This window comes from Taudactylus pleione, unplaced genomic scaffold, assembly GCF_031769625.1.
Source record: "Taudactylus pleione unplaced genomic scaffold, aTauple2 ptg000350l, whole genome shotgun sequence".
Lineage (NCBI taxonomy): Eukaryota > Metazoa > Chordata > Amphibia > Anura > Myobatrachidae > Taudactylus > Taudactylus pleione.
This window is the reverse complement of record NW_028284751.1, coordinates 1109983-1129305: the sequence shown is the minus strand read 5'-3', so window position 1 is coordinate 1129305 and position 19323 is coordinate 1109983. Positions and strand designations below refer to the sequence as shown.

The 19323-nt window shown below is 46.1% G+C and overlaps 1 protein-coding gene across 2 annotated transcripts in view; it reads right to left on the bottom strand.

Moving 5' to 3' along the window:
• Window positions 1–19007, bottom strand: part of GNG2 (G protein subunit gamma 2) — a 77660-nt gene extending 58653 nt beyond the window's left edge. Inside the window, exons 1-2 of one of the 2 annotated variants that reach the window (XM_088444165.1) lie at window positions 18920–19007; window positions 18431–18492 (exon numbers count right to left, since the gene is read on the bottom strand). The gene's annotated coding sequence lies outside the window, so the exon portion shown is untranslated. Of the gene's footprint in view, window positions 1–18430; window positions 18614–18919 lie in introns of those variants that run through there. The other variant, XM_088444166.1, reaches the window with a different exon arrangement.
• Between the last annotated feature and the right edge of the window lie 316 nt (window positions 19008–19323).

The window sequence follows — 19323 nt, the reverse complement described above, 5'->3', positions numbered from 1 at the left end:
TTACATATCGGGTAATTTAGCAACGGGACGATGGAGAGCGCCGGTTGTGTCCAGGTGACGAGTCATTGAACGCGTCATTTCCGGTATCGTGCTCAGGTGAGCAGCGTGAGTGATTTCAGGTTATGCTACGCAGTTTACCCGGGCTTGCTAGAGGGGCCCGGCGTTGCCCATCCCCCCTCACAGCAGCTCAGCGCAGTTTGTGCTGGACTGCTGTGTGAGACTGCTCGCGGCTGCTGCAGCAGCCGGAGCAGTCTCCTATGGCTGTGGGGGGAGCGATCACACTGATCGCGCGCCCCCCCCTGCTTAGCACCAGGCTGAGGAGCATACAGCGCCCCCTCCCCGACGCGCAGCGCCACTACGCGGCGCTGAAGAAGTGATGATTTTTTCTTTCTTTTTTCCCACGGGGCGTGGCCACACCTCCCGTGATTAGGCCACGTCCCCCTCCATTACCCGGGCCTGGCCAGGCTCTCAACAGCCCTGTGCAGAGGTGCCGCACTCTGGACTTTACAAATGACACTAAACAGCGTATTTGGGCATTATGTGTATAAGGGGCGCTACTGTGGGCGTTGTGTATAAGGGGCACCACTATGCACTGTAACATAAATAAGGGACACTACTATGTGCTGTAATGTGAATTGGGGCACTGTGTTTGGTGCAATGTGAATAAGAGTGCGCTACTGTGTGGCGTAATTTGAATTGGGGGGTACTATTGCGTGACCACGCCCCTTTCTTGTGAGTCTACATCAATTTTGGGGTTTTTCCATTTATAGAAAACTGCGAGGTGGGGCGCAAATTAATAACTTGCAGGGGGGCACTGAACACCGTAGCACTGGCCCTGGTGGTAGGGGCAGGTGGGGTGGGGGGCGGGGGGAAAGTAACAAGACAGATTTGTGGGGGGGGAGCAGCAGCAGCCGGTGAGAGTCTGACAGACTCTCATCGGCTGCTGATTACAACAAACACACAGCTGCCGGCTCCGGCGGCTGTGTGTTAGGCAGTGTGTAGTGCTGACCGAAGTGCTACACACGCAGTGCAGCTGTGTCAGAGACACAGTCTGCACCGCGGCCCGCATGGTACGCTACTCAGGTGCGTACCATGCGGGCATGACTCGAGTATAAGCCGAGGGGGTGCTTTGTCAGCAAAAAAATTTGCTGAAAAACTCGGCTTATATTCGAGTATACACGGTATTTTTAACAAGTTTTAAGTTAACACACAAGCAGCCAACACATATCTCAGTGACACAGTATATGCAGGCTGCTAGCTCGGGAGAGATTTGCAGAGAGAAAACACTGCAATCTCGGCTGAGTAATCTCCTGCAAAACGAGATACTTGGGAGAGATATCTCGTTCTGCTTCACAGTCGGCCAACTCGTTTAGCCTCAAATCGCCTCAATTAGCCTCAAATGTTGGTAAATTTGGTAAAAGAAAAGGGATTAAATCACCCGAATTTTGGCGAGTTCCAGCGAGATAAATCACTTTGAAAATCGGGACCATCTCGAATCTTAGTAAATTTACCCCCTAGACACAGCAGTCCACATACCAGAAAACTGAATTCGGCCTATGAGGACTCAGAAGCCCCTACCCCTCGCATGCACCACTGTGGGCAGTGGCATACATTGGTAAATCTGAATATATACCTTATTTATTTATTAACAGTTTCTTATATAGCGCAGCATATTCTGTTGCGCTTTACAATTGTAAGCATTAATAGAACAAAACTGGATAATAACAGATATAGAGGTAGGAAGGCCCTGCTCGCAAGCTTACAATCTATAGGGAAACAGGCAATGATACACAAGGATAGGTGCTATATATTGCATTTTGGTCCTGCCAGAATGCAGAGTTTCTTGGTTGGCTGCATGATCCAGTCACACAGGAATGTCGGCCAAATGTCATGAGGATGTGAGAGAAAGACAATGTGTGAGATTGTGTGTGGACTGTGAAAGGGGATGTAATTACATATGGAAGCTATGAAGGTTATGTGGGAGGTTCTGGAATCTGATAAGCTTGCCTGAAGAGGTGAGTTTTTCAGGGAACGCTTGAAGGATTGGAGACTAGAGGAAAGTCTTATTGTGCGAGGTAGGTTATTCCATAGAGTGGGTGCAGCGCGAAGAAAGTCCTGTAACCGTGAATGGGAGCAAGTAATGCATGGGGATGAGAGACGCAGATCTTGTGCTGAGTGGAGAGGTCGGGCTGGGAGATATTTTGAGATGAGTGAAGAGATGTATGTTGGTGTGGTTTGGTTATTATGCCTTATGTGTAAGTGAAAGTATTTTGTATTGAATACGTAGAAAACCGGCAACCAATGGAGGGACTGACAGAGCGGGGCAGCAGAAGAAGAACGTTTCGCAAGGAAGATAAGCCTCGCAGCTGCATTCATAATGGATTGTAATGGCGATAGCCTGTTTTTGGGAAGACCAGTAAGGAGGCTATTGCAATAGTCAATGTGGGAAATAATAAGTGCATGGATTAGAGTTTTTGCAACGTCTTGTGTGAGATATGGTCGAATTTTGGATATGTTTTTTAAATGTATATAACATGATTTTGAGACAGATTGAATAAGGACAGTTCAGAGTCAAGGATGACACCAAGGCATACCTGAATGATTTCACTCATGACCAGACTGACTGTACGATTTTCTGAGCTATCAAAAAATATTGAGAACATCCGATTTTTAGTGTACACATTAACGCAGGGGTAGCCAACCTCGGTCCTCGAGAGCTACTTAAGCTGGGTACACACTGACAGATACATTGGCCGATCAATTGATCGGCCAATGTATCTGCTGCCCACTGGGCAGTGTGTACCTGCGATATGTCGGTGAACGTCGGCGTTCACGGACATATCACATTGGCTGTGCTGCACAGCCAATGGACAGATATATCTGCAGACAGATCTATCCATCGTCAGGTGTGTACGGGCGATCTGCAGACCGCCCATACACACACAGCGTCAGCCGCAAGGAGGAGGACGGGACCCGAGGGCACAAGCAGATGATGGCCGGTCAGTGTGTATGAATGACCATCATCTGCACATATATCTGTCAGGTGTGTACCCACCTTAACAGTTCATGTTTTCCAGACCACCTAGCTGGTGCACAGGTGTATTCATTACTCACTAAACGTTCTATTCATCAACACTAGAATAACGGTTTTAAGGGTTTTTTCCACCTTAATTACCGTTATTTTAGTATTCATTAACACACATATCACCGATATCTCCTGGTTAAGCCCATCTGCGTTAATTTCCATACTCCCCATACTTAAGTATGGCTTTTCATCAAATTTCCGAAAATTATGTATTTATGTATTTTTGGAATTTGACGGTGTTACTATACGCCATTCTCAGATGGCGTTTAGCGGGTTATACTTACCGGCTTTCAGCGTGAGCAGGTGCTCCTTCGCTCCCTCCGTTGCTTCCTGGTCCCTCCTCCGGCTGCTGCTCTGGGTGTTCTCCCGGCGGAACACACAGAGCAGGGGTCCAGGGCTGCAGCCTTTGACAGGCGGCCAGGTAAGGGGGGAGAGGAGGGGGGCGGACAGACACAGAATTACTGCAGCTGTTATCAGTGCTGCGTATGCGCCGCTTTTGTGAACGTAACGTCGCATGAGCAGCACTTATTACAGCTGCGGTAAGTTAGTGTAGACAGAGATAACCATTTCCTGAAAAGCTGTCAACGCAAAAATGACAGCTTTTCGGAATAGATACTGATGGAGAGGAGGAATGATGAATTCCTCTGGTAATTAGGCAGAACTCCATGCCAGTTCTAAACCTAATTACTAGATCGATTTTTTAGTAATGATGAATAGGCCCCTAAACACATTTGAATAGATCCACAGGTGGAGCTAATTATTTCACTTGTGATTCTGTGAGGACACCTGGAAAACATGCACGGTCATGTGATTATTGCATAATGGTCCTGATTCAGGGCCGGACGCTCTGACAGAGCGTTCACTCTGAATCAGGGCCGTCCCTCTTACTTTTTGGAGCGGCCTCCTGGCCGCTCGCATAGCTGTGGGTGACCATCGGGCTTGCGACGAGACCATGAGGTAGGGTCTCGTCTGCCGCAAGCCCTGGAGTGCTTTTAGCTCTATCATAGCCAAAAGCACTCCGCCTGACATCACTAGTGATGTCAGTGGGGCCGGCCCCAGACGGTAGGCGTTCCCATGGGAACGCCTCCATCTGGGCAGCCACACCACCGGCACGCCCACCAATGGGGACGTGCGGTCAATCACCATCGACAGCACGCCCCCTTTGGTGCGAGACCCATAACGACGGCTTGGCCGTCGTTATTCGGGTCTCTCGCATGCGCATGACAGAGCCGCCTCAGTCGTGCGCATGCGCACTTGGGCAACATCGACCCGCTCGCGAGCCTGTGATTACGCACGCAGTTCAGCTACGAATATATGCTAATGTTTGCAATCACAAAGCCAGCACAGAGACGCCCACTACCGCTATCTCACATCCGTAAGACTAGCAGACCTGCTTAAACATCAGTATCATCGAGTAACATCGGCCCAGCACACACAATTACAGCAGCTCTGACCTGTCTCAGAAATTACAAGTCTCGCTGCACGCGGTGATTACTCAAGCTGCGAATGCCGTTGCAGAGGATAATTTATGCACGCTCATGTAACGGCGTTCAAATGGACTGATACACCTACGTTTCTTCGACCACTCCCGTCACCCCCCCCCCCCCCAAACGCCGACATCCCGTCACTCAATCCACGATGGCTTTCTATCTGTGTGCGTGATCGCAATGCATTACTTGACGACATTCAGCTCCCTCCTTCCGGGAGGGAGCTGAATGTCTGTATACAGTGGGGGGCGTGGCCTGATGATGATGAAGTACTGGGGGCGGAGCTTAATGGCATCGCGGAGCAGGGGGCGGGGCCGCAATTACGCAAATCGCGTCACTGGCCAGCCCCGCTGCCGGGGGGCCCGGAGTAATGCGGGGTGGGTTTGCAGGGGGGTGACTGTGGCAATGCACTTACCGATGCCGGCGCCCCTGCCGGGCCTGCCGCATTTGACATAGGTCCGTACACACATCGTCCAGGGTGTACGGGGCTTTACAACCAATGAAGTAGAGGGGAAGTAGAGATGCAGGAAAAGTGGGCGGGGGGGTACACAACTCCCCCTGGCTAGAGAAGGGTCCCTTGAGAATTAGGGTCCTGGCCGCAAATCTTGCTCCGTTTCACAGCGGTCTACAACTCAGATGATGTTTTGCAGTAGGGATTGTCAGTGCTGGTAGACCCTCTGTCAGAAGACCCTTACCACCCTTTTGACTGCCTCATCCACAACTCATCATACTGGTCTCCTCTTATGAGTCCTGCAAAAATCCCACTACTCTGCAATAGTTTTTCACATTCACCGGCAGCCATAACATTCCAGGTGAAAGGTTAACGCAAAATACTCATGTGCGACCGTCGTGCAGCCGAAGAGGCATCGCTGGTCCTCATCGCCAGATAAAGAGAACGCCATCTGAAGATAGTTAGATTGAGTTAAAATCGCTCTACCCATAAAGTTTCATGAGGCTGGCAGCAAGCCGCAGTCAGAGGGGGACAGTACTGCGGGTGCGACTTTCCTGGTTTACCTCTTGGTAAATTGTATGAAGCCGATTTAAGCTCTTAGCTCAGTAACCTAAATCGACCCCTAAATCTGTTGAAAATACTGTGGCATACACACTGTTATTGCTCTACTGAACATGTTAGTAATAGGGAGCAAACAGGCACTTTAAGGATTTAAAGCCCCCACAGCTGTAAGGCATCTCCTGAAGGCCTCGGGGAAGTTAAGTAAACTTTGCACACTGCAAATTTAACAAGGACACATTATAAAAGTAATCATCATCTAAGTTCCTGAAGTAAAATGGTTTGTTGCATAATGTTTGCCTGTTAGACTCCCTCCCTCGCACCGAAAAATCAGGAAACCTAAATTTTACTTTTAGTGACAGGCGGCTCTCAGCTAACAGGACCCAGATGTCTCAAAATAAACTCTGTGTTTGGAAGACGGATCCCCTAAAAGGCGAGCCCTGCCACTGAAATATACATACAAAGCTGCTGGATAAACCCACGATGGTTCTTGGAAAAGGCGATATTACAAATTTAAAAAACATTCTGGAATGTGGCCATATAGGCTTTACTTCTGTTTACACTGAATAGAACAACTTTAAGTGGTGTATAAAGTTTCACCAGATACACGCCATAAATCCCCTGTTCTCATTTCATTGTCGGCCAACTCCCCCATCCACCTGGGAAAGGGGGAGAGAGGGTCTGGTTAGTTACATGCACAGTACTGTAATCTAACTAGGGGTCGAAAACAGGTGCCGGTGGTGCCACCCAGATGCCAGGCCAAGGGGACGGCTTAGTTGCTACACCGACGAAACACATGTTCCGGTTTCTGCATGTGCGATGAGATAGAAAGCCAACTTTCGACTGTTAAATATACATAAAAGAAAGAAGAACAATGGTTCAAATTAAAATCCTGGGGTCATGATAACCGAACAGGTGGTGCTTGTGATACCAGTTCCGTCATTGTGTTTGCTAATCCTATGCAAAAGGGAAAAGCCAGCAAAAGAGGAGCCTAACCTTTTATTGTATGGGGCAAAGTGAAAACCTTCTCTGTTGATATAGCCATATCTTCTGTCCCCAAAGTCTGCGTCCATGCTGTTAGCCTACACTGTGCTCTCTCATTCTCTCCCCACATTCAGGTCATCTTCCTCATCCCAGATGCCACCAAAACTCCAACAAGCTTCATTGGCTTCCCATCTCACTCAGAATCCAGGTCAAACTCTCCATACTCACATACAAAGTATTAAACCACTCCTCCCCACCTTATATCTCCAACCTCATCTCTGTTCAAGCTCCCTCCCGTCCTCACCACCCCTGTCTGACAAACGCCTCTCCTCCACCCTGGTCACTTCCTCTAATGCTCTGCTCTAAAAAATTGCCCATCCTCTGGAACTCACTCCCTCGCCCAGACTGTCAACCAGTCTCTCCATCTTTAAACGCACTCTTAAAACATACCTTTTAGTAAAGCGCACAAGCCCTAATGACAACTCATCATTGTTCCCCTTCCCCAGTTCACCCTCCTTCCCCTTAATATGTAAGCGCTTACGAGCAGGGCCCTCCATCCTCTTGTTCCTATAATCCTGCAGGCTTCAGCATGTTAGCCCTACCCCGGCCATCTGTACTTCCCAGTCTGTGCAGTATTATTCCTATGTATTTATGCTTTGAACCGATGTTGTACACTGTATTTATGCTCTAAGATTATATTATTTTTAAATGCCCTAATGTTGAGGTTGTTGATCACTCTCATGCTGTCCCTGTGTGTACAGAAGCAGAAGGAATTTTGCCAGAGCGAAGCTGCCAGTTAAATCTCAGGTGAGTCTGTCCGTCCACAGCAGACATGACGGCAGGGTCCCTGGACACCATTCACCTGGAGAGAAAGCCCCAATATGCAGAGAATGACTTTTAGCCTTAATGAGAAGAGGGATTAACAGTACCTCCCCTATGCAATATGATAAAGCTCATCGAGTGTATTAAAAGCTGAGAAGCATCACAGTTTATGTTTTTATAAATATTATTTTCGACCACGTTTTCCAACCATCGTATGTGGTCCTTGGTTCCTATAGTAACAAGCAAATCTCTATTTGTATACAGCCGAAATGAGAAATTATATACAGTATTTCTTAGGTTTGCAAATAAACTGCTGGGATGAGATCACTGCCCACAGACGCTCTGGGAGAATGCGTTTTTGCTTGCAAACTCATTTGAAATTTTTCACTAGCAAAAATGTTTAGCACAAGGTAACCATGGAGTAAATGAATAGGTAGCCGGATGTCCTATACCCGGTACTTGGAGAGCCGCCTAACAGGTGCAATTACTCTTCAGATGGAAAAAATAAAGTCCTTAACAGGAATACTTATCAGTCCGGTAGCAGCTTCAGCTCACTTTCCCCGAGCCTGGAAGTGTTTAGCAGCAGAGGGGTGAACCATATAAATCTGTGCAGCTTTCTTAAATGTTCTCTCAGTCCAGCGGCTTAAACAGAATTAGCAGAAATGCAGCCTTTAAACTGTACATGTTCTCACGTTGTTACCAACAACATGAAATGTTTGTGAAAAGAGGGTAGAACTTGCCTGTATCCAGCTGTAGGGGCTGACCTGCCTCGTGGAAGACAAGTACGTGGCTCCGGCCTTTCTGCTAGTGCACTGCAGTGTAAAAATGCGCGCGTCATCTACAGGGGTATATAATACAGGGGCCATTCTAGTGAGGATCATAAAGATTATGTTTAAGAAATGTATTTAGTAAAGTCCCGCCATATACATAGATAAAGAGATAGATATCTATCTGATTTGGTATAAAAACAGATATTTCCCCAAGAACATGGGATGTTATAAGAAGAGTGCGCTACAGTGCAGACCACACATGCCTACTCTCCCGGAAGTCGCGAGAGGCTCCCGATTTTTAGGGTAACCCCCCGCGCCCCCGGTAGAGTAGGCATTTCTCCCACATTCTGCCCACATCCTAGTGAAGTGGGCAGAATTTCGACAGCGATTGTTGGTCCCCATTTCCTATTTAAATTTGCACCAATCACGGCAATTTATCGTAAAGGGGCGGGGCTTGACGCGAACCATCAGGCCCAGTCCCAATCGCAACCCACCTGCTTCTCTTCCCCAGGCTTCTCCCGGCGAGGAGAGAAAAAAAAAAAGTAGACAAGTATGGTGCAGACTCATGGTCCAGTTCTCCAGGGAGGCTTCATGCCCTGTTCCAATATGGCCTCCGAGCTCACTACTGAGCATGTGCAGGAGCCATCTTGTCTTTACTGTGTAGAGTGACATCTTGGCAGGCACAAGTCTTCTACTTAGCTTCTATGAGAAACCCAGTTAATACCTGCATATACAAAAATGTTCCAGATCCCTCCATTGCTACATGTTTACAGGATACAATCACCGGCTGGTGAGCTATATGGAACCCCGCTTCGCTAAAGCTCCGCTCCATTACCAGTGTGCATGTAACAGTGAGTATGGCTGTACCTACTATACTTCAATAAACCCAATGCCACTGGTTAAGTAAATGTGCTGTACACAGTTTGAGTCATCCGCTGTTGTGTGCCTACATAACTCTGCAATATCAACACATGCACACACATCATTCCCAACATGAGGGGCATGGCCTCACAGTCATGCATCATTCACAACCCTGTTTTTGTGTCATGCTGGGGACCTCCCAAGTGGCAGGGCTGACCCCAGTCCCCCTACCCAGTGTATGGAAAACTGTTCCATTTCGACCAGAGCGGTCACCTCGAATGCTAAGTCGAAGAGGTAGCTCAGTTGATGCCCTGCCACCACCAGCTTGTGGGGTACTTGGATGAGCATCACGCTTGGCACATTCTTAGGTCACAACCAACAACCTGTTCCCAGACTCCTCTTCTGTGATGTCATGTGCACGAAGGGCAGGGTGGCATTGCTGTAGACACCCTAACTCCGAACTATTCAGCATGAAGCAAATGTGATAAGGCTTTCTAAACTTCAGTGGCAAATCCGTTACCATGGCAATACAGCCAAGCTGTCAATTTATATGAAACATAGGTGTTATTACACGTTCCTGAACATCTCTAGGGCCTAGCTGTGTACGCTAGCAGCGGGCCTGTGCTTGTGGAAATGCCACAAAGGCCTTGGCTTATGTAGGCAGCATACTGCACATCCTCAGGACATGCACAATGCAGGCATAGGTGAGTTCCCGGGTGAATCTGCCTGTCGTTTTAAAGGAGCAATCAATTAAAAAGCAAAACCAACCTGGTTTAGGACTTTAAACCCTTTAAAACATCGAGGAGACTCGCCGATGCCAACATCGCACAGGCTTTTACATTTACTCCTATGTGGGCATGCAACGGCTCACCGACTGATCCCAATTTCGAGTAGGGGGTTACACACAGAAAAATAATTTTCATACCGTCACCAACAGAATATACACACACTTTGTGCGAACAATCTCACAGAAGGAAACTGCAATTACTCGGGTTCGTTTTTCCCCCAGAAACTGGCCGATTACAGAGAACAACCGCGTATATCCAGGTGTAAATACAGGTTCTCTTTAGACGGCAGAACCCTTCACTGAGTTAGGATTGGGCTTTGTACTGTGCCACCTGAATGAGACATGCAGTGAATACTAGTCAGCAGCATTGTACCCACCTTGTATATTTGGCATCTGAAGAGGGTCTGCTTTGTATCTTAGACACCAGAAGGTGGTCTGTTTCATGTACCCGCCATCACAGCGGGCTCTGCTTTGTAAGCTCCCAACGATTTTTATAGGAAAGATAAATAAAACTAGTAGCGGGGCACGGTCAGGGTGAGAGTAACAAGAGGCATTGCATGCAACACATAGTATTATAGAATATAATAATAGTATCATATAATGAGAATAGGACATCGTTTTTAAATAAGCTATTTAAAATGATCTAACACTGTAAATGTTCAATGTACAGTGCACTTTACAACAAATATATATTACAGCTGTTTTGCCAGGGCTGCTACCCAAAGTGTGGTGGTGGGTAGGGTGCATGCTGTTTTTCTATTTATCTTTGTGTTGGGCATACAAGGCATACTGGTCACCCTTCCCGGAATGGCTGGGAGGCTCCCGAAAATCGGATGGCTCTCCCGGCTGTCTGGAAAAGAGGGCAAGTCCCCTGTAATCCCCTATAGCCGCCCACACACCCACCAGCCGCACGCAGCACCCTACTTACAGAGCACAAGTGGGCGATCCTGGGGAGAATTACACAATTCGCGTTTAACTGCATTATCGTAGCCTCACCCGTGTTCTACAATGTCTGCGATATCAGCGCGTTATAGCGGGAACACCCCACCCCTAGGCCGAGCTGGCTGCTCCCTCCCGGAGGAAGGGGCAGAAAAGCCATGCATCCCAATGTGCAAGGACCAAGACGCCCATTTTGAGTGTCCTCAGGCGCTGCGTTCGCGCTTTAGACGCCACCATCTAAACCTGCACCAGCCCTATGCTAGGTACAGACTTTCTGTCTGAGTATGGCCTCCAATATGAGAGATTAATCATCTGTATGGAACCACTTTAAGCGATGCTACCATAACATTCCCATAAGACATAGCATCTACGTGCAATCTGATGGGCACCCCCGCCGCCGGACCGACATATCGGGAGGCCGGTACACAGACGATTTCGTGCCCGACCACCAGGCCATTGCCGCATCCCGCTTCATGGGGTCATCAGTCGCATCGTCAGATCGAACTGCACGTAGGGCCGACCTGTCGGTGCGACTGACAACTCCATGGGAGTGCGCACCAGCCGACATAGTCGGAACACACTAGACAATTTTCAGGATTTGTCGTTGCGATCCGTCGGAATCTGGCAAAATCGCTCAAAAAGTCGTCTAGTGTGTACCCAGCTTAAAGACGCATGCACAGTAGAAAACATTGGTCCACTGCGTCCGACATTGCCACTGCATCAGGCTCTATTATATGTCTAATTACAGTACAGGTTGAGTCTCCCATATCCAAATATTCCGAAATACGGAATATTTTTAGCATGACTGAGATAGTGAAACTTTAGATTTTTGATGGCTCAATGTACACAAACTTTATTAAGGCACAAATTATTAAAAATAAAGTATAAAATTACCTATAGGCTTTGTGTATAAGGTGTATATGATTCATAAATGCATTCTGTGTTTAGATTTGGGCCCTATTCCTAAGACATTTCAATATGGTATGCAATTATTCCAAAATACGGAATATTCCGATATCCAAAATACCCTTGGTCCCAAGCATTTTGGATATGGGAGACTCAACCTGTATATTCTACTATCTGGGAAAGCGGGTAGCAACCTGCGAAACGCGTTATAGCGATAGAAGCCCCCTTTTTATTATCTGCTCCAAATTTAACATCAAGAAAACATGAATTGTTTGGAAATCATTCCTTCAATGGCGCCGACTCTCACTTTGCATACAAAGTCCTACCCACCAAAGACCCCTCACACGAATATCCTTAGACAAAAACGCATTTACGTTGAAACAACGCTCTTTAAGAAAGATCTGTATCTCCTCAATTCCATGGGCACACGCAATTGCCCCAAGGTGTGCTGCAAAGTGTACTGGGCACAATGGATCAGCACATGTGCGGGCAGTAAGGGAATAAGAAGCCCACTACAAGGGTAAGTGGGCAAGGGCTGCTTTTAATCACACTTAACTACTTTTTGTCTCTCCACTAAGAGTTGCGTCAACATGGAATCAACCCCTTAAGCCACAGATCACACAGAAGGGGGACTTGAGCACAATTATGCGATAGGGCCCCACTGGACCATAACCAAGTCTGTCACAGGTTTTCAATAAACCCATTTTCCCTTATCAAAGCAAAACATGAAAAATAATATTATAAACTGGCTGGGATACCCGGCGTTGCCCTGGTTGAAGACTGGACCCTGATGTACACCTGCAGCCTTCATTTATTTTACACTGACCTCACCTATAACCTGGATAACCATGCAGGCAGGTGTATTCTCATACCGTTAGGGTATATCAGGAGCAGACTGATTACAGAAATCAGTATAGCTTCCTATGGGGTCTATTCATGTAGAGCATGAAGTGGCACACGATAAACATCACTATATATCACATCACATGAATGCGATATATAGTGATGCTTAGTAGCCATTCAAGTACACTTACACTGCCGTTCAAAAGTATGAGGTCACTTAGAAGTTTCCTTATTTTTTTTTAAAGAAAAGCACTGTTTTTGTCAATGAAGATAACATTAAATTAATCAGAAATACACTCTATACATTGTTAATGTGGTAAATGACTATACTAGCTGCAAATGTCTGGTTTTAAAGGAATATCTACATAGGTGTACAGAGGCCCATTTCCAGCAACCATCACTCTAGTGTCCTCGTGGTACATTGTGTTTGCTAAACGCGTTAGCAGACTAATGGATGACTAGAAAACCCTTGTGCAATTATTTTAGCACAGCTGAAAATGGGTTTGATCGTTAGAGAAGCTACAAAACTGGCCTTCCTTTGAGCTAGTTGAGTATCTGGAGCATCACATTTGTGGGTTCGATTATACTCTCCAAATGGCCAGAAAAAGAGAAGTTTCATGTGAAACGTGAAAGGCTATTCTTGTTCTTAGAAATGAAGGCTATTTCATGCAAGAAACTGAACATTTCCTACAACGGTGTGTACTACTCCCTTCAGAGGACAGCACAAACAGGCTCTAACTAGAGTAGAAAGAGAAGTGCAAGAAGACAAGTACATTAGAGTCTCTAGTTTGAGAAATAGATGCCTCACAAGTCCTCAACTGGCAGCTTTATTAAATGGTACCCGCAAAATGCCAGTGTCAACGTCTACAATGAAGAGGCAACTCCGGGATGCTGGCCTTCTAGGCAAAGCCATATCTGAGACTGGCCAATAAAAGGAAAAGGATTAATATGGGCAAAGGAACAGAGACATTGGACAGAGGATGATTGGAAAAAATTTTTATGTACAGACTAATCGAAGTTTGAGGTGTTTCGATCACACAGAAGAACATTTGTGAGACGCAGAACAAGTAAAAAGATGCTGGAAGAGTGCCTGATGCCATCTGACAAGCATGGTGGAGGTAATGTGATGGTCTGGTGCTGCTTTGGTGCTGGTAAAGTGGGAGATTTGTACAAGGTAAAAGGGATTTTGAATAAGGAAGGCTATCACTCTATTTTGCAACGCCATGCCATACCCTGTGCAGAGCGCTTGATTGGAGCCAAGTTCCACCTCCAACAGGACAATGACCCAAAGCACACCTCCAAATTATGCAAGAGCTATTTAGGGAAGAAGCAGGCAGCTGCTATTCTATCTGTAATGGAGTGGCCAGCGCAGTCACCAGATCTCAACCCCATTGAGCTGTTGTGGGAGCAGCTTGACCGTACGGTACGCAAAAAGTGCCAATCAAGCCAATCCAACTTGTGGGAGGTGCTTCAGGAAGCGTGGGGTGAAAATTCTTCAGATTACCACAACAAATTAACAGCTAGAATGCCAAAGGTCTGCAACGCTGTAATTGCGGCAAAAGGAGCATTCTTTGATAAAAGCAAAGTTTGAAGGACAAAATTATTATTTCAAATAAAAATCATAATTTCTAACCTTGCCAATGTCTTGACTATAAGTTCTATTCATTTTGCAACTCATTTGATAAATAAAAGTCAGTTTTCATGTAAAACACAAAATTGTCTGGGTGACCCCAAACTTTTGAACGTTAGTGTACCTCTCCGGTGTCTTCAAGCGTCGGTCCAGCCGCTCCGCAATACCTGGATGCAGTGAGAAGACAGACATATCGGGAGCCCGATATGTCTATTTCTCGCTGCGTATGCACCAGTGTCTGAGAGCAAAGGAAGCTGGGAAAAGGAGGTGGAGCCAGCGCCTGGTGCCAGGCAGACAGCAGGGAACTATGCAACTGCCCTGCTCTGTTCATCTTGCGGTACAGATAACGCCATCCTCAGATGGCGAATCTGTACGCAAGAGATAAACGGAAAGCTGAGCTTTTACGGTCTTCTATGAATCGCACTCATCATACAAAAGCATGGTGGTGCGATACAGACATGGAGCAGGGGTACAGCTGGAGACGTAATACACTTCTCCACGGTAACTTGCTCCATGAACAGCACGAAGCAGAGATGATTTCTGCTTCAGGAATAGACCCCAAAGTCACTTGAGTTTCAGAAATCGCTGCAGAACAGAGGGGGTGATTAAGCTGCGGGTGAATATGCTATTGTAGGTGCTGACATGCTAGCAGCTGCGATATGGTAATGCAGCAGGAGGTGTTACGTCTCCAGCATGCATTACTGATCCGAGCTGTGTCCAAGGACGCAGCATTGGATCATATGCAATACCTTTGGCCGGCTGAGTGACCATGGGGTCACGCAAGCCAGCCGCCACAGATGAGCAAAATAGGTCAGGAAATCTCCATCATCCGATAGAGATCCTGGTCTTTCCATTATCTCCCAACGGCGGGAAATGGAAGCCATCGCCTGCTGCTCCGTAGCCAGAAGCGGCAGCAGACTCTCAATCACTGACAGTCTGCCACCAGACTGCGTGTGAGATTGCAGAACCGTACTGCACATGCGCAGTACGGATCAGGTGAGTGCACAGATTCCGGAATAATCGTGAATCTGTGTGATCCCTGTCACTGCGCCCGCTTCTTAATCACCCCCCTAAAATGACTCTGCAGACCAACATTGAAAACCACGACTATCAGGGCTGCCATCAAGGGAGGGGAATGCCAGGACTGGACTCCCGTTCCCAGACAGATGGTGGCCTGTCCGCAGTGGCACTCTGTGGCTGCGATCAATCTCCACTGCTGTTTATAATCTCTATTTGCTAAGCTTTGCCAGGTTTAAACATTGTGGATTGATTAAACTATCTGCCACAGTCTGAATGTATTGAGTGCTGAGCTGCTCATAAGCAAGCCTGTGCCAGTGTGTGTATGATGCCAGCCCCTCAGCCCCAGAACCTGTGTAATTTAAGTGTCCCGGTTTTATGGGATTGTGTGACAGTGTGTGGCCTGACGAAGGTCAAACCTAGGCAAAAAACTAATCCTGGTCAAACTACACCACCATGCCAAATTTGGTGGATCTAGGGGCCCGATTCAGACACGTTCTCTAAGCCGCGGACGCACGCTATGGCCGATAGTCACCCGTCTGCGCATGCTTATGCAGCAAAATACGCATACGCGAACCAGTCCCTGCAATCGGGAATTGTGTCTTCATAGTACACAGACTGGACACTACTTTGAGTGACAGAATGTGCCGTTTGTGGGTGGTAACAGGGGAAGGTGCTTGTGAACGGGGGGAGTGGTGCTGCGTACGCAGGCATGTCTGGGTGTCAAAACGGAGTTTTATGGGTGTGCGTAATTAGCAAAGATGCGTCATTGTAGATGTCACTTGGTTGTATTTCAGCCTGCAGTGATCGCAGTGCTTGCGGTGGGGTAGGGTCTACCTCAAGCGTTGCGTGCTGCTCCGATGGGTCTCGATGGTTCTGATTAATCATACACTTCCTGGAGATGACGTGTTTTAAGAAAGAAAAGTGGGCCTCTTTATACCGGCATGCGTTCGCGCTGCTAGCTCTCTAAGACATAGAAGGCGTTCTTACACCAGACAGTGCGTTCACGTAATTTGCATACCCGGCCCCTTTTGGCAACGAGGGAGTGCAGCTTAGAGTCCAGGTCTGAACCGACCCCTAGGTACAAAACTCTGGCCATGCATAAAGGACAAACGGACACACACTTTCTCAATTATATAGATGGACAAGCATAAAAGTAAAACATCTCTATTTGGGCCAGGTCCTACCAAAATGCATTTCACAGACCCGGTTTCCTGCATTTACTAAAATTGCTACAAAACATGTATAGTTTTGCAGTTTGGTGTTGTTGTTTTTAAATGCTTATGAGCAAATCTAACCAGTGATTTCCTAAACCATTTTGCAGAAGTCAAATAATCTATATAAACCAATCCTCCAACTGAAAAAAAAAATATATATATAAAATAATGCAAATTTGCAAGTACAGCCAAAGTCACGTAACAAAATTCTGATAAAATAGGAAGGAAATTTAAAAAAAAGGGAAGTTAATCTTTTGCACAAAGAACGATAATTAATTTATAATAAAACTTGCACAAAACACAGCTCTACCCCCAGAGATAGCACTGCCTAAGGTTTAATAATGTAAATAAATCAGATTTGGATTATAACACCAGGACGCCCCTCACAAATACACATCTGAGGTGTGTCTTGCCATCTTCTATTGGGATATTAATTGCCATCAATATGTCGAATGGACTCAAATAGGACACAGCTGGCCTTTGAGTTTTGGGGGAATATTTGACATAGCTCTTTCCTATACAGAATCTATAATTGAATTATTGAATTCCAGACAGGAGACAGATGCCTGCTAAGAGGATTACATCTTTTTTTTTTCTGTGGAACTATATGTAATGGAAATCTGGCCAATATAAGAAATTTATAACAAGATCCATTGGACGGAGCCCAGTTCTGATACAGTGTAAGAAGTATGGCGGCTGTTTCATATGGTTTGCCCAATGGGATTATTCACACGAGGCAGTTTATGAATGAAGAGGATAACAAGTCACAGCAACCAGTGTGGGTAACAGCCCTTTACAGGAAACATAGATCATAAAACAGACAACTGGATTTATTCATCTGACTATAACCAATTTAGGAGGCTTCCTTACCCAACACAGAAACACCCGAAATTCAACTCATTATGTCTTTTTCTTTTTTTACTTAAAAAATGCTAATTTATGTAAATACCTTTAATAATTCCACAGGAAACCTGAGAAAGTAGCAGATGGTGACATCACAAAGCTAAATTGCACGCTCAAGTGTCTCACCCTCTATGCCATCCTAAATCTCAACGTTTAACACTTTCATTGCCAAATGTCCGAGCGCGACGTAAAGAGTTACACCTATAGACGATAGCGGTACATTTGTTTTATTGTAGGTGGCAGAACAGAAATGTGTGCGATTTTGGATGGGGGGGGGTGGGTGTGGGTCTTATTGCAATAATACATTAAAATGCAACGACACATCACACCGTTACCATAGCTACAGAACTGAAATAGCTTACAGATGATGCTGTGTAAATGGACACACGATTTACAGGATGCAGGTTTTAAAACAGACAATTCATTCATGCTCGCCTAATTCAAGCGCTTTTCTCTGAATGCTATTTACAGCTGTTAAATGCCTGCGTGCGTGTTTATATTAGACATAACCTATATGTCCTACTACAACATTAAATTATAATGCATTTTTTTGTGTGCGCGGATGGTGGTCATACATCTTTCTCTCCCTAACAGCTTACAAATCGCTTCACAGAGGGTGCATTGTATTTATGAAAAACATGAAATTGAGGGGAAAAACAGTGATTTTAGCTGCATGGGTTCCCACCCCTCTCCCCAACCTGTGCACAATGGTACGCTCTGTACTACCAAAGCCTATTTGGATAATTTAGTAAATATAAAGTCCACTGCCATTTTTTTTTTACATTTTGTTATTTAAATATTAAATAAATCTCCAGATGTGTAAAAAACAAACGAGCACCTTAGTAAATAAAGAGGAGTAAAAACAATGTGTGATGGAGGATAGCATGTAGGCAATTAAACATGTCTACAAACATGTTCATAGATGCAACAGTGGAAGCCAGGTTATTATTGCACAGGAGGGGTAAAATCACCACAGAAAGAAATATACTGTGCAATAAATAAATAAATAACTGTTCCCTCCTCCTATTAGGTGCATATAAATGGGGGACTGAAAAATAAAGATATAAAAAAACAAATCACAGAAGTCATTCTGCCACCTTGCTACAATGTATCTGTATGTGTTATACTGTATACAGACAAAGAGAAGCCTGCCATGCATTTGGAGCTTACCTTGGTTTGCAGGCTGTGTGTGTGTGCACTAGGTCTGATCCAGCCCTGTGTGGTGGTGGTGACTGTAGGGGAAACAACACAGAGGCTGTATGAGAAGCCCAGATAGAGAAATCTCCACCCATCTTTTTACACAGCCGTCAGGAAATTAAAGATCACCCACTTCCTCCTCCAGACTGAAAATGGGCTACTGGCTTCTGACATCTGTCTGCCTCTTGCTGTGTGTCAGCTGGCTGATGTCTCACAGCCCTGCACCCCCCACTTGTTACTGGCATTGTAAGCTGGCTCTAGCCTTGCACTCAGGACCTGGGCTTGTGGGTACAGGCTCCCTGGGCTACTACTAATATTATAGGAACCTTAATGGAGAGCACACATATTCTGCAGCACTTTACAGAGAGTATTTCAGTGATTGACATTCAGTTACTGCCCCAATGGAGTTTACACTCTATATTCCCTATTACCTGCTCAGGGCACAGGCAGTGGGCTACTTACCTCAGGGCAGTGGTGAGTGGTGATTCTCAGTCCTGGTTTCTCCCCTCAAAGTGCCATCTGCTAAGTGCTCTGGCTGTTCCCTGCCTTGAATACATGCATGATTAAGGAGCACAGGCTGCATCATCTGCTGGGAAATAGGACTTTTTATTTCAGTCCCTAGATTAGAAAGCTGCATTCAGTGATTAAACCCTGGCTGAACAATGAATCTCTGGCATCAGGCAAGCTATTGTCCTGGCTGGAGAAACAGACCATTTTATGCCAGCCACGGAACAAAGGTGATTATGGCGCTTAACCTCCAGCTTTAACGCCTTCGCTGACAAATATGTTCTTCATCTCCTGGTTTATCAAGAGGACGGTAATAGGATTATATAAAGCACTTCCTTTGGACAGGAATGGGATGACTG